The sequence below is a fragment of the Bacillus rossius genome, chromosome 11, assembly GCF_032445375.1.
Source record: "Bacillus rossius redtenbacheri isolate Brsri chromosome 11, Brsri_v3, whole genome shotgun sequence".
Taxonomy (NCBI): domain Eukaryota; kingdom Metazoa; phylum Arthropoda; class Insecta; order Phasmatodea; family Bacillidae; genus Bacillus; species Bacillus rossius.
This window is the reverse complement of record NC_086338.1, coordinates 50,839,505-50,853,150: the sequence shown is the minus strand read 5'-3', so window position 1 is coordinate 50,853,150 and position 13,646 is coordinate 50,839,505. Positions and strand designations below refer to the sequence as shown.

General features: G+C 39.0%; 1 non-coding gene across 1 annotated transcript; it reads left to right on the top strand.

Annotated features, from left to right (window-relative positions):
* Window positions 1-13,019: 13,019 nt before the first annotated feature.
* On the top strand, window positions 13,020-13,101 carry Trnas-aga (transfer RNA serine (anticodon AGA)). The gene has a single exon. It is a non-coding gene; the product is annotated as a tRNA-Ser (tRNA).
* The last annotated feature ends 545 nt before the right edge of the window (window positions 13,102-13,646 follow it).

The window sequence follows — 13,646 nt, the reverse complement described above, 5'->3', positions numbered from 1 at the left end:
ATTTGCAAAATGCGAGAACTAAATTCAAGCAATATGGCAAAGGCAGATTTGAAAAAAAAGTTTGCTACTGGAAGTATCGTACTTTGAAGGCAACTTATGCTAAGCAAAAAGGCAGAGTTTAAAATGGCAAAGCTAGAATACGCCTATGCGAGCCCCTTTCACATCGTTAGGTTATTGGTACCTGTTACAGTGTTGCTGCTAAAGGTTCAAATCTCTCATCGTACTAGAAAGGCATACCTGAGTCATTGGAAAACATATGTGTGTTAGTGTGCGATTGCACCATTCTATCTGCGAATTTTTAGGCTTGGTGGGATTAGATTTGATCTGGGAAACTGTCACAAATAGATAAATTAGCTTTTTAATAGTTCTTTAGGTGCTTCGCTCACTTTTTTTTTTTTTGCTGTTTGAATGAGTTTTATTTTTCGCTCTTTCTCTGTTAGTCTTTCTTGCTTCTGCTGTTGTTTGCGTGTTAGATGTTTGCGACGTTTGTAACGTTTTCCTGAATTCAATTTTTTTTTCGATGTTGGTACTGTTAACTATGACTTGTCAGATCTAGATGAGTTAGTCACTCATTTTTGTTAGGGATGTTGAGGTGCATACCACCGCCTCTTAACTTTTATTTACTTTGTTCCTTGATTTTTGTAAAAATTTAAATTTTTAAATTAGCTGCTTAATTTTTTTCTGTAACGTCTTATTTATTGTTCTGATTTTTCTGTGTTGGGTTAGCACATTTAGTCGCTGTTGCATATTACTTTTAAGCTAACTTTTCAGTCTTTAATGAATTTTGTTTAACGTTCATTTTATATTTTTGTTGTATTTAATTCATTTTTAAAAAAAAATGGGAATAGCTTGGCTCCCGGGTTGTAGCCGTATCAAAAGGCGAAGATATAACCGACGTTCGGTTGACGTTGCAGTCGCCATCATCAGGGTAGCAGATAACCTACTTGTTCATGAACCTACTTGTCGTTTTCACCTTCGACAAACCAGAAGCAAGCAATTTCATGCATGCGATCTTCATTTACTTTTTTGTTCACATCAGTAATTTTTTGTCCAGTTGGTACTTCTGTTCATGATGCTTGTATACCAAGGACACTCTTGCTCGGGGCCGCGACTATGTGTTATGTCAACCAAATATACACACATTTCTAGCTATACATAAGTTTTTTTGTCTGTAATGGTGTTACAGTTTAAAGACAAAATGTCGACACATTGACGCAAGTCGTCAATATTCAAACTGGCTTCTAAACTCCATGTTATCAACTGTCCAAGTCGAAGTTTGGTCAGTGTTACGGCGGATGATGAACGAAACCACGCTGTGTCAACAGACCACCGCACTGGAAGATTTAACGTTCGTCGAAAGCCAGTACAGCAGACGCAACGTAAATTGTAAAATAACGCCTATGAAGTCGGCCCACGTCCAATAGTTTAGCTACAAAATTAGTCTTCGTGACTGTTAAATGAAGTTAAAATAATAAAAATTGGTTGTCTGTAAAGTCGGTTTACGGACGATAGTTTAACGTGACAACGTCATAACAAAACATTGATGAAATGATCGCATACTTTTCTGAATAAAATTGAATCATTTTTATTGAATTATCACTATTTTGTATGGATACAAAGAAGGAGTGAAATGAAATCTACAATTTAATTGATGAATTTACTTTTATTTTCACTCATTAATTAAAATATGTTTATTACTTTAACGAAGAGATTATTTTAACTATAACTTTTATACGTGTTTTCCATTTAACTTCTTCCAATCTGTGTTATTCTGTTGAGGATAGGACGATAATTGGAGAAGTAGGAAACGAACGGGAGTGTTTCAAGTTTAATGTGCCTCGAAAAAAGTCAAATCGATGGTTTGTACCAATCGAGTGGAAGATAGATAGATGCGGCGCAAGCGTACAATGAGCGTAACGGGACACAGCGTAACGGGACTACGTGCGTAACGGGACATTTTTTTCGTGCGTGCAGCCGGCGTTGATCGATTTATTAGACGTTGTCACGTCGAAAAAGTCAAAAATTCATGGTTTTTATGGCTAAACGGGTACCCCCTCAAGGCCAATTACGCGAAGAAGTGAAGTGAAGTGAAGGGGATCTCGGGGCTGTGTATCGGACGAGCGTCGGGGAAGTGCGCAGCGAGGAAAGGCTGAAGTCTCGCGCAGTTGGTCAGCTGCGAGAGGCGTGTGAGGTTGGCTGTCCACCCGCGTGCGAGGGCTGTTGGACTGGCACCTTCGACTGGCGACTGCATGCCTCGACGAGACACCTCGCTGCCGATCTGTGAGTTGGCCCAGGGTCCCCATTCAGAACTTCTGCCCCGTCGCCCCCTGGGGAAGCCTACGATTCACTCGTCCTTCTGGACATACCCGAATACTCACGTTGGCAAGCCTTCTTTTCACAGACGAGAGAACCAAACCCGAAGTTCCCCGCTGTTCATGTTCACTTTTATTTTTCCGTACCACAACAGGTGTATTTATTTGGAGGAAACCGTTTACATGATTTCACAGTATCTTTAATGTAGCTATCCTAACCAAATCAACCGTCCAAAATGTTTTAAAGTATTTATAATGTAGCTAACCTAACCTAATTGACCATTAGCTATCATGAGTTGTATATTTATTTTAATGAACAAAAAAAAAAAAAACCTCGAATATGCACGATCGGACGTTTGGCTCTCTCCTCTGTTGAAAGAAGGCTTGCCAACGTGAGTATTCGGGTATGTCCAGAAGGACGAGTGAATCGTAGGCTTCCCGTCGCCCCTGCCGTAACTCACGAGCCAGTTTTGTTTTTAGTGTCGATAACAACTTCCCGAAACACGATTCCCTAGTACTTAACGAATTTTAATGACAAGCAACGTAACCGATAATTTAACTTCTGTCAATTTTTTTATATTTTTAATTTTAACTCTGCTTTCGTCTGACTGTAACTGTGTCCCTTCTGACTATGCAGCTATGTTGCGCTTGCAAAACCCCACCTCTGCCTTGTGCTCTGGACATGCTAAGTATGTCCCCCCCCCCCCCGTAACGAACTTTTGCACGTAATTTGCAGTAATGCGTCTTTAAGATACATTTAGGTTTGTATATGTACTCAAGACTAAGTAAATAAATTTACTTTTGCGTTCAAGTTAATGCTGCACTCGAAATTTTTTTGTTTTAAAGCAAAATTTGGAATTGTAAGGGTTTTGAACATACGCCATTACTAGTTTTTTGTGAGTGTCATAGAAAAAACCTTTAGAACGTACAAAGAAAGATGAACACACAAACACACAGAAAAAAAAGCCAAAATCAGCCGATGTCAAATGTTAAATGTTAAGAATGCTCAGATAATTCCGTGGGAGGAACTATTCAAAGCAATATCATATCACAGATGAACGAAGTGGGCTGACATAGATGGGACAGTTGCAACAAAAAACTGATAGTAAAAACAACAGCCTTGGACAACATAGCGCCAGAGGAACCCAACGACGATAACTAAAGATATATTCTAGACAACACACCAAAAATATGCTCAAGCGAACCCAGCGATGACAGCACAGACGACTATAGTAGCTGTCATCTAATTAGATCTCGTCGATAGCGAGATAATAGACACGGCAACGGAACAACATTTAGGTGCGTGCGGAAATTATCGACCATGGCGTCTAGAAGCGAACCGTCTCAGCATTTGACAAGAAATATAAGAAACCACGTGAAACCGGGAGGGGGGGGGGGGGGAAAGAGCGAGTCTTTCAGTTCTTGCCAGTGATGTGTAACATCTAACCTATTGTATCACAGACTATGTTTTAACGCGTATTTTAATACAACACCCATAACATTATTGAATTTATGTGATACATTATTATTTCCGAGCGTATTTATAACCTATTAGAAAAGCTGCAGGCAATGCCTCGCGCTGTTCAATACTACTATTAGCGGATCTAACGGAAAACAGCTGTGTCTTCTTTCTCTTTCTCCCTTTACCTCTCTCTCTCTCTTTCTCATTTCAAACACCATGGAAAAAGTTTAGCAGCACAAGTGCCGACTGTAGGCCGCACCGAAAAATTGAATGGCGCGCGCTTCCCCATACTTCCTTGTTACCAGTGGCGTAGCCAGGATTTGTGTATGGGGGGTGTTACGAAGCATGGCTCCCCCGTATTAAAGCGGGGGGTCCGGGGGTCCTCCCCCGGGAAAATTTGGATTTTTAAGGTGTAAAATATTGCTATTTTAGCAGTTTTCGGTACTTAAATTTAAATATTGTAATGGTAAAATTTTTATTAATTTTAATATGAAATTTGTTTGAGTGATGAATAAAAAAATAATTAAAGATTTGGTGCTAAGGGGGGGGGGTTTAACCCCTAAACCCCCCCCTTGGCTACGCCATTGCTTGTTACACACATCCGTTCCTTAACTTACGTCGCATTCACGAAATTACTCCCACCAAACGCCGTATACTGAGAGCTAAGATGTTACACATGAAAAAAAAGGGGGGGGGGGGGGGGGGAAGGTTTAACCGGGGGTTTCAACCCGTTTCCTTCAGATTGCGAGTCCAATGTCTTACCACTCGTTTCCATCGGTAGCTAGAGTAAATATGCTGTGAAATGCAGGCAGGCCTGTAGTTTCAAAATACGACGCATGCAGCGCTGCTGAGCTGAGCCTAGATAACGTAGTGGCAAGGGACTCATCAAGAAGGGAATCTTTCACCGAGTCATCTAGGGTCCCGCTATTGGAGTGAACATTTGGGTAGGACGAGAAAAAGAAATCGATTTTTCGAAAATCGAATTCTAATATGACTCAAAAGTTTACGTACTTGCATGTCTAATCAACAAAAATATAAATATTGAAAACGATCATACAATGACCTTCAGTTCACGCAAAAGGGCCTGAAGTTTGAAAAAAAAATATTACAAAAACACAATTTTAACTTTACGCTCAAAATAAACAGTTAACGTTCTCTGGATTTTAATAGCGTTTTTATAGGAACTTAATTTTCTTGGATATTTCGTCTACATTTGTTTTAATGTCCGAAGCCCTTTTCGACGTGTCATCTCCTATGTTACAGTGGTTGACATCAATACTGACACTGCTAATTAGCTAGCATGTTTGTTTAGAGTCTGCTAGTCCCCAGTATTGTATAAATTATTTTCTTCTAAAATTTTAAGGACAGTTTTTTTTACAATTTATTTTATTGATCTTTTCAACGCTAATAATTAGTAAATCCATATTAATAAAATAGAGTAATTTTCTGTCTTTAGTTCGCATAGTGAAATTTGGCAAGTGGATTTTCCAGGGTGGTGTTAGGAGGAGGGGGGGGGGGGGGGAGAAAGGGGTAGTTGGTTGGTCTGTTCGCACCTTGAAGGGATTTTTTTCAAAACACTTTTTAGTTTTTAACTATATATTTTAAGCACTTTTCGGCCATGATTTCCCGACAATCACAACGGCAGCGACTATTGCATTGTTGATGCTTTCTTCGTCTCCTGGTAACGGCTATTGCATAGTTGACGCTTATTTACTTTAGGATCTTAATCCGCAGTATTTCTGTGATCATATTTGCCATCACATCGCCACAGTAATCGAAGGACCTCAAAACTTGGAATCTAAGATGGTGTCTTTAGTTATTTTATTTTCTCGTGGTTATCTTAGTCATAACAATGTTTTTTATAAGTTAATATTTAGTTTTTTATTCGAGTTATCAGCAGTGGCGTACCCATGAGGAGGGGCAGATAAAATGAGTGGTCACACGTCAGCTAGTGTGTAACGAATCCATAAAAGTCGTGTCTATACATGTAATATATTTTTATAACAGTGACATACAGTGGAATAAGAAGTAATGTTGATGCCAAAAAAAATATTTTAAGAATGTTGCATGTTTGGTAATATTGTTACAACAGCACGCAAAATTTATCCATTGGATTTTGATAAAGTTGAGCACGATCATAATATGTCGCTAAGTAAGTGTTTAAGGAACACTTTTTTTATATATATATTCCATGTGTTACATCGTACCCGCCTTAGTTTTTGCGCGCGTCGTTCTGAAACCAAAAGAAAAAAATAATTCCTGAATCCCAAGAGGTAGAAGAATTTGCGGCCACAACTGGTTTGCGAATACACTTGTTGACTCGTATAACCTTCCAAGGGGTCTTCGGTACACAATGCTACAGACGCAGCGAATATAAATATGGCGGTGTATTGAAATGCGTGTGTACGCGGGTGCTTTTTTTTTCAATTTTTTTTTACCATCCCACACGTCCCTGTGTTTTGTATCAGACATTAATTTTGCATTCGTGACGCCCAGGCCGCGTATAAAAAAAATGATAAAAAAATATTTCCTCCCTTTGTATCCATCGCTCATTTTTTCCCCACCCTTCTCCACGGCTCTTCCCCCTTCACTGCTGCCTTTTTCGGGAATTATTTTCCCTCGGGGTAGGGAAGCAATTAAAGTGGCTGGTGAATTTTTCATCTGTCTCGCGTCGTGTAATCCGCGGGGGTCAGGGCTAACGCCCCAGACGTGGTAATCCCCTTGCGAAGCGCGTGTGTGTCGCAGGCGACCAGCGACAACCCCCCTCCGCTATCCCTTCCCTGTCCCCTACCGCGCGACGCTCCCTTGGCCCTGGCGCGTGATTAAGGGCAACACCGGCGCGGGATGAAAGAACAGGCTGGTCGGCACACAAGTCATCAAGCCTTCCCCCCCCCCCCCTTCTCCTCCTTTCGACGCGGGGCGCGCACCTCCGGCGTGATATGTGGGCGCGGAACATCCTGGAACATTCTCCTCGCTTCCCCCCCTCCCTCTCTTTCTCTTCATCCCTTCCCCCCCTCTCCCTCAATCTACCTCAAGTGACGTTTCGCTTTGAAGTCCCTGCTTGTAATCTGCGGGCCTGGGAGGATGCGCCCCCTCTTTTCTCTCCCCTCCCCTCCTCCACCACCCCGGGCGTGTTTGATTGGGAAGGAGGAGGGGGCAGCTGTAGGCGTGATCCCGAATCGCCACGATCCCCCTACTCATTTCTCGCTTCCGAAAAAAAAAAAAGAGACTAGGCCGTGAAGCACGAGGGGCACAGCTCTTGTGTATTAAGTTATCGACGAGGGGTGGACGTCGACTGTGGAGGCAGAGGCCATCGCGTTCTCGTCGCAACAGAGGTGCGGCCCGACAGCGATAATTTACATTTGCAAAGGTGGTGGTGATGGTGCGGGGGAATTTTCGTTTTCTGCACCTTCAGCCTTGCTCCAGGGGTTTGGCCATGCATCACTGCGTGTATACTGCGTGAAACCGCCCGGCAGGATGTCTGCGCCATGTTTGGTAGAACTGTAGTGTAATTGTGTAAACAGTTTTAACCCTTACAGTATGTTCGTCCACTGAAGTGGACAGTTTATAACTTAATTAATACACGGAGTTTAACAAACCTTGAATGTGTGGGTTAATGTGTATCTAAATTCTAGTGGACATCACACTTTTTGAAATTAAATAAATTTTATTGTACTTCAGTTAATTATTATAATAGAATTATACATTTATATGTATTATGTAATTATAGCGTAAGGTTATTACCACACAAAATACAAAAAAATAGTTAAGTTACATAAAAAAATTAAAATAATGTATAAATTAGGAATTGACAAAGAGGGTTCAATGCTTCAACCACGTGATATTAATCAACTAAAACGTAGTGGACAATTTTTGACACACAATTACTGATGAATTTATTTGCAAAGCAATTATTCATAGGATAAAAATATGAAGTTAATTTGGTTTAACGTTTTTAGGGATATTGAATCATATTTTTTTATTTAAAGATACAATATTCCCCATTATCTTCTTTTTAATTATAATGTTTAATGTATGTATTTATACGACACGATAAAATGTTGCCAGTGTTGTAATGAATGAGTGTGATATGAGGTGACTTCTGAAATGTTTTCTACCTTTTAGGGCGGAATTAGCTTTTCATTTCATGAAGGGGCGATGCGTGCTGGGGTGGGGAGGAAGTGGGAAGCGGATGGCCGTAGGTTTTTGGGTGGTAGGCATGGAACAGCTGCCGGTTAAATGGGTAGTCATATATATATATATGTAACCACATACGCAGGCCCCGATTTAAGGTAGCTAGCTAGTGCTATGAGCAGATATAATCTTTAGTCACCCCCTTCCTTTCCCAGATCTCCCAAATATCATACAATTTTAAAAATAAAGTTTTAAAACAACACATTATGCAACTGAATAGGCCTACTAAGATTTTTCAAAGACAAAAACTGTATCTTTAAATTTTTTTTAGATATTTAAATTAAATAAACGGTTATTGCATGTTCATACGGCTGTTATAACTACCAAAATAAGAGTTATAGTATTGCCGTATATTGTTAAACAAGTTTTAAAACTAGTTATAAAGAATTTAGTTTAAGGCCTAATATTTTTTAACAGCACTGCAATATTTAGTGTAAACTGACATTTCCCCCTGACTCTATCCATGGCAGTTACTCTATGGTATGTCAGGGATCTTACACGTCTCTCTGTGTGCTTCAAATGGTAGGATTTGACAGGTATTTTTAAAAATTAAATTTTTACCGTAAGTTAAAAGAAAACTTATTTTTTGTCCGATTTTTTTTTTTTTTTCGCACTTCAAATCCTCCCACCCCTCAAAAACTGGCGCTCAGGGCAAATCCCGAATGGCCCGTTTGTAAATCGGGGCTTAAAAATAAACTATTTTAACGCATTTGTGACGTCTTGATAATAACTGAAGTTTTACTTCCTTAGGCGCGTTATGAAAAAGTGATGAGAGTGAATTTTTTCGATGCACGCGCACCATGCTACGGAATTTTCACAGGATGAATAAAAGGCTACACGCAAATAAATATATATAAGTGCTAATAAGTTTTACACTTTAGTGATTGGTATTGAATACTGATTCATATCATTAAATCTTTTATTAATGGTGAATATTAGTGTTAGAAATTGTGTTTATAAACTTTTTTCACTGTATTTCTATGAGTGATGTTATGTGACCGCATGCATAACGATGTCAGGTTGCTTGTAAACTTCCATTGTCGTTGTCAGAGAGAGTCTATGGATGGTTGAGTAGTCTCCTGGCCGTTTACATGGGAATGTTTGTGAGGTTACGTTCCCATATGTTTAATTTAATAGTACTATAAATTAATACATTATTTTATAAATAATTGAAATAATAAATTAGAATAAACATTCAGCATAGTTATTGTTATTCATTATTAATTAAAATATATATAGATTATCTTAATAACTTAAATTAATTAATTTTATGCACGTGCTGAGTTTTTTTATAAAAATATTTTATTTGATTTAATTAATACTTTACCAACACTATTTATGATGTAACTCCCGTGCTTTTATTATTTTACTTCTATTAATTATTTGCATTCAAAATTAAAGTAAAATTTTTAATACGCGCGTACATAAGCAAAAGAACACATTTTTTAAAATAAATACGTACAGTTATTTTTAGTGACTTAGGATCACCACTGGGGTGGTGACGGCCTCGCACGCGGAAGACAGATTATCTTATAGCTTATATAAAGAAATTTACTATGGGTTATTTATATGTATTACTTAAAACTACTCTGGATATAATCCTTTTTCAAGGTTTGCAAGAGTAGTATATTTTAATTGTAGTACACAAATTATAATGAACAACACAAGATTATATATTATATAATATGATACAGTTTATATTAGCTTATATAATTAATAAATCGGTTTCTTTTATCTGACTTATTCAAGTTTCCAGGGTATAGCTTTCTGTCATATTTTATTCCTTTTTTTATTTTTTATTTTTTTATTTTTATTTTTTATTTTTAGAGAGAGAAATCTGGTTTATATTGCTTGTTTAATACTCCTTATACATTTTCTTTCAAGTACAAGGATTAAATTCAATCCGACTGTTCGGTTACGCATACACAAGAAGAACAGCCAAGAAACACGCGGAAGACAGGAATCCGTCTACCCCGCGCCACTACTCTATGGTCAGAGTTGAAGCCGAGGCCGAACAGAAAGCTACGCTGTGTTCGCGATGTTCGCTGTGTTCGCAGCTGCGCCAGACGGCCAGACACATCAGACTATAGTCCGCGATGTTTGAGAGACGCATCCCGTGTGGATTCAGATGATGATTCAGACGACGAAGACAACACTCTTCATGGCTCTCGCGGCACGTGAACGCAAAAATTAAAACGGGCTCATGAAGGTAATCTAGAAACAAAATAATTTTTGAACGTTCCCCATCGAGGGACCATATCAGATTTACGGATCATCTCGGAATAAATACAACTCGGGTTTGATAGCGTTCCTTTGGAATCAATTCGAGAGGGATTGTCCTGCATATCCTGCCTTATTGCATACACGTGGGTTTTTATTTCGTAATCCTTCAATGAACTTTGCCGTCGACGTAACTATATGAAGCACAATACCGGGAAGGTAAAATTAAACTTGATAAAGAGGCTAACGCAGAAGTACGTTACAATTCCGCGTAATAACAGATATTATTATTTTTGACGTGACAACGTCTAATTAATCGATGAACACCGGTTGCACGCACATTTTCCCGTTACGCTGTGTCCCGTTACGCTCATTGTACGCTTGCGCCGCATCTATCTCTCTTCCACTCGATTGGAACAACCAAAATTTGACTTTTCGAGGCACATTAAAAACTTGGAACACTCCCGTTCGTTTCCTACTTTTCCTATCATCGTCCTATACTTAACAGAATAACACAGATTGGAAGAAGTTAAATAGCAAACATGTATAAAAGTTATAGTTAAAATAATCTCTTCGTTAAAGTAATAAACATATTTGAATTTATGAGTGCAAATAAAAGTAAATTTATCAATTGAATTGTGGATTTAATTTCACTCCTTCTTTGTATTCATACAAAATAGTGATCATTCAATAACAATGATTCAATTTTATTCATAAAAGCATGCAATCATTTCATCAATGTTTTGTTATGACGTTGTCACGTTAAACTATCGTCCGTAAACCGACTTTACAGACAAACAATTTTTGCTTATCTGCGCATGCGCGCGAAGTCTGCGACGTTTTTTTTAGAAGGCAAAAAAAAAAAAGCCCAACGACGTCGCCAGTATCGCCAACGTGACGAGCACAGCGAGCTCAGCGCCCCTAGCGGCCGAAGCTGGAGTCACCGCGCGTGCTTCGCGGCGCGCACGGCCGGGGACCCCCGTGCGGTTCAGGGGGGGGGGGGGGGGAGGGGCCCGTGTTTGAAGAACTAATGAGCGTCTTCCCGCACCGGTAATCCCTCTGGAGGGGGGGGGGGGGCGAGAAGGGACCAAGGGCGGAGCTCCACCGACATCGCGGAATTACGACAAATCAAATTACCGATGAAAATCGAAGAGAAGGGTGTTTTTTTCCCCCACCCCCCTCCCTAAACCACCCCCTATCCCATTGGTAGAGCAAGCAGCCGGGCTTGTAAGGAGAAAAAAAAAGAGGGAAGGGAATGAATTTTTTTTGAAGCGGCCGCTGACGTTATTACACTGCGTCTGAGTGTACACATGGCGGCGGTGATGCATAACGTTTGCGCGCGCGGCAGTGAAAAAAGCTTGTATTAAAAAAAAAATCTTTTACGAGCAGTGAAATGTTGCCAGATTGCAAAATATCTGTTACCTCGCACCTTAAAAACCATAAAATGATGATATGGTACTCAAGTCGGAATTTTTTTGCATTAAAGCGCGTTCTCACATGCCATATTGTTTTTTTTTCGCTTTTTTTTCGTTATAACTTTTATTTAAAAGTTATTTATAAAATTCTAATTCGTTATCTCCCTAGAATTTGTTGTTCTGCGTAATCATGATCACTTGGGTGCATTTTTACACCCAGTTTCTGTTCTTAACACGTTTAGATTTTAGTAAAGCTTTTCGAAATGGAATGGAAATTTTATTTTTTTTTACAAAGAATGCAATAAATTTGGTTAAAGTTGTCCTTGTTTTCTAGACGTCGAAGCGTCATTGCTGGTAACTTAACATCTGATTGTTCCAAGGCCATAGCTGGAGTACCACAAGGGTCGGTGCTTGGAGTTTTATTTCCTCTGTACATAAATGACCTACCTAAATCGATTGGACACACTCAGTACCATTTATATGCCGTAGATCTTCAACTATATACATCGTTCCCTCCCTCTGTCATTGTTACCAATATTGCCCGATTTATCATGGATCTTTGCAGCTGTCGTTGTCGAGAGTGTGAGAAAAAAAATGATAAGTTGCAATAGTAGGAAAAAATTTACAGTTTCTGGTGAGGAACGATATCAAATTTATGGATCATTTCGGAATAAAATACAACTCAAGTTACATTTCACAGTCGAATCTGCTGCTTTCACAATGCAAGGAAACGTAACAAATGACAACAAACGAGATTCCATTTCAAAGTTATACGAAATATTGATTTAATTTTAAAAACTGTTATGCTTCGAAACCATTACGCGGGCAGAATTTACATAAATTAAAAAAAAAATATTAACCACAAAGTAATAATAGAACAATATATTATTGTACTTGAAACAATTTTTAAACGCATTTAGAATATAAAAAGAACATAGCTACAACACCAGACAAATACTCGGCTTCTCTTGTGTGAACGGAGCAACGTAAACGTAAGAGCTCAGCGTTGCCGAGCTGATCCGTGCGGGTCCGTCTCCGTCTGCGTGTCATTATAGAAAACCTGTTCCGTGAGATCCGGGTCCGTTTACGTGATCCGTCTCCCTTTTCCGTGCCATTGTAGAACAGGCGTAAGTGGGGCGGAAAGAGGAATTATCAGGGATTCCGGCCTAGGAGGTTAAATACCAATGTGGTGTTTAGCGAGCGGTGCGTATATATAATTACGCCAAAGTGTTTAGGTACTAGGAATGTATTTAGAACAGTTAATGTGTAACCTGGCCACGTCAAATAAAAAAAAAAGGTGGACTCTACTTATTAATTATCTCTGCTGGCCCTCTCAAGATATTTGACGTACACTTAAGTAATATAAAAGATAACTACAATGCAATTACAAGTAGTTTCACTGATAAGACATCAACGGCAGTCGTGGCCGAGTGGTTAAGGCGTCTGACTAGAAATCAGATTCCCTCAGGGAGCGTAGGTTCGAATCCTACCGACTGCGAAGATGAAAAAGTCTTTTTTTTTTTTTTCCCATTGTTAGGTACATTGAAATTTAATTTTATAATACACTCTACGAATAAATGCTATTGATAGATTTACTGAGAGAAGTGTAGTCCATTTAAGCTTCAGGAGGATCTGTGATACTAATTGCGAGTGTGAATTATTGAGAGATAAGCAATAAAATAAAATACCCCAAGGTTGGCAAATAAGTAATATTTGCTTCAGATTCAATAGATTGAAAACTATATACGCCCAAAAAATTCACGTTATTTTAGCTTCGGAATTGTGCTTTCTGAGAAGTATAGCGATTTTTTTTTTTCATTTTGTTGGCTTACCCAACTAACCATACACGGTAGTTTTGATCTACTAGACTTACGGTAAAAAAAAACAAAACAAAATTTTAAAATTGCATTTTTTAGGCATGCAAGAGAGGGTCCGTGAAACTTGGGCTACTTTCTAAACAGCTAGTCGAATTGTTTGGGTTCTAAACTGTAACAGTTAAACCTTCATTGCCAGAAAGATGGCGTATTCCAAAATTGCAGAATC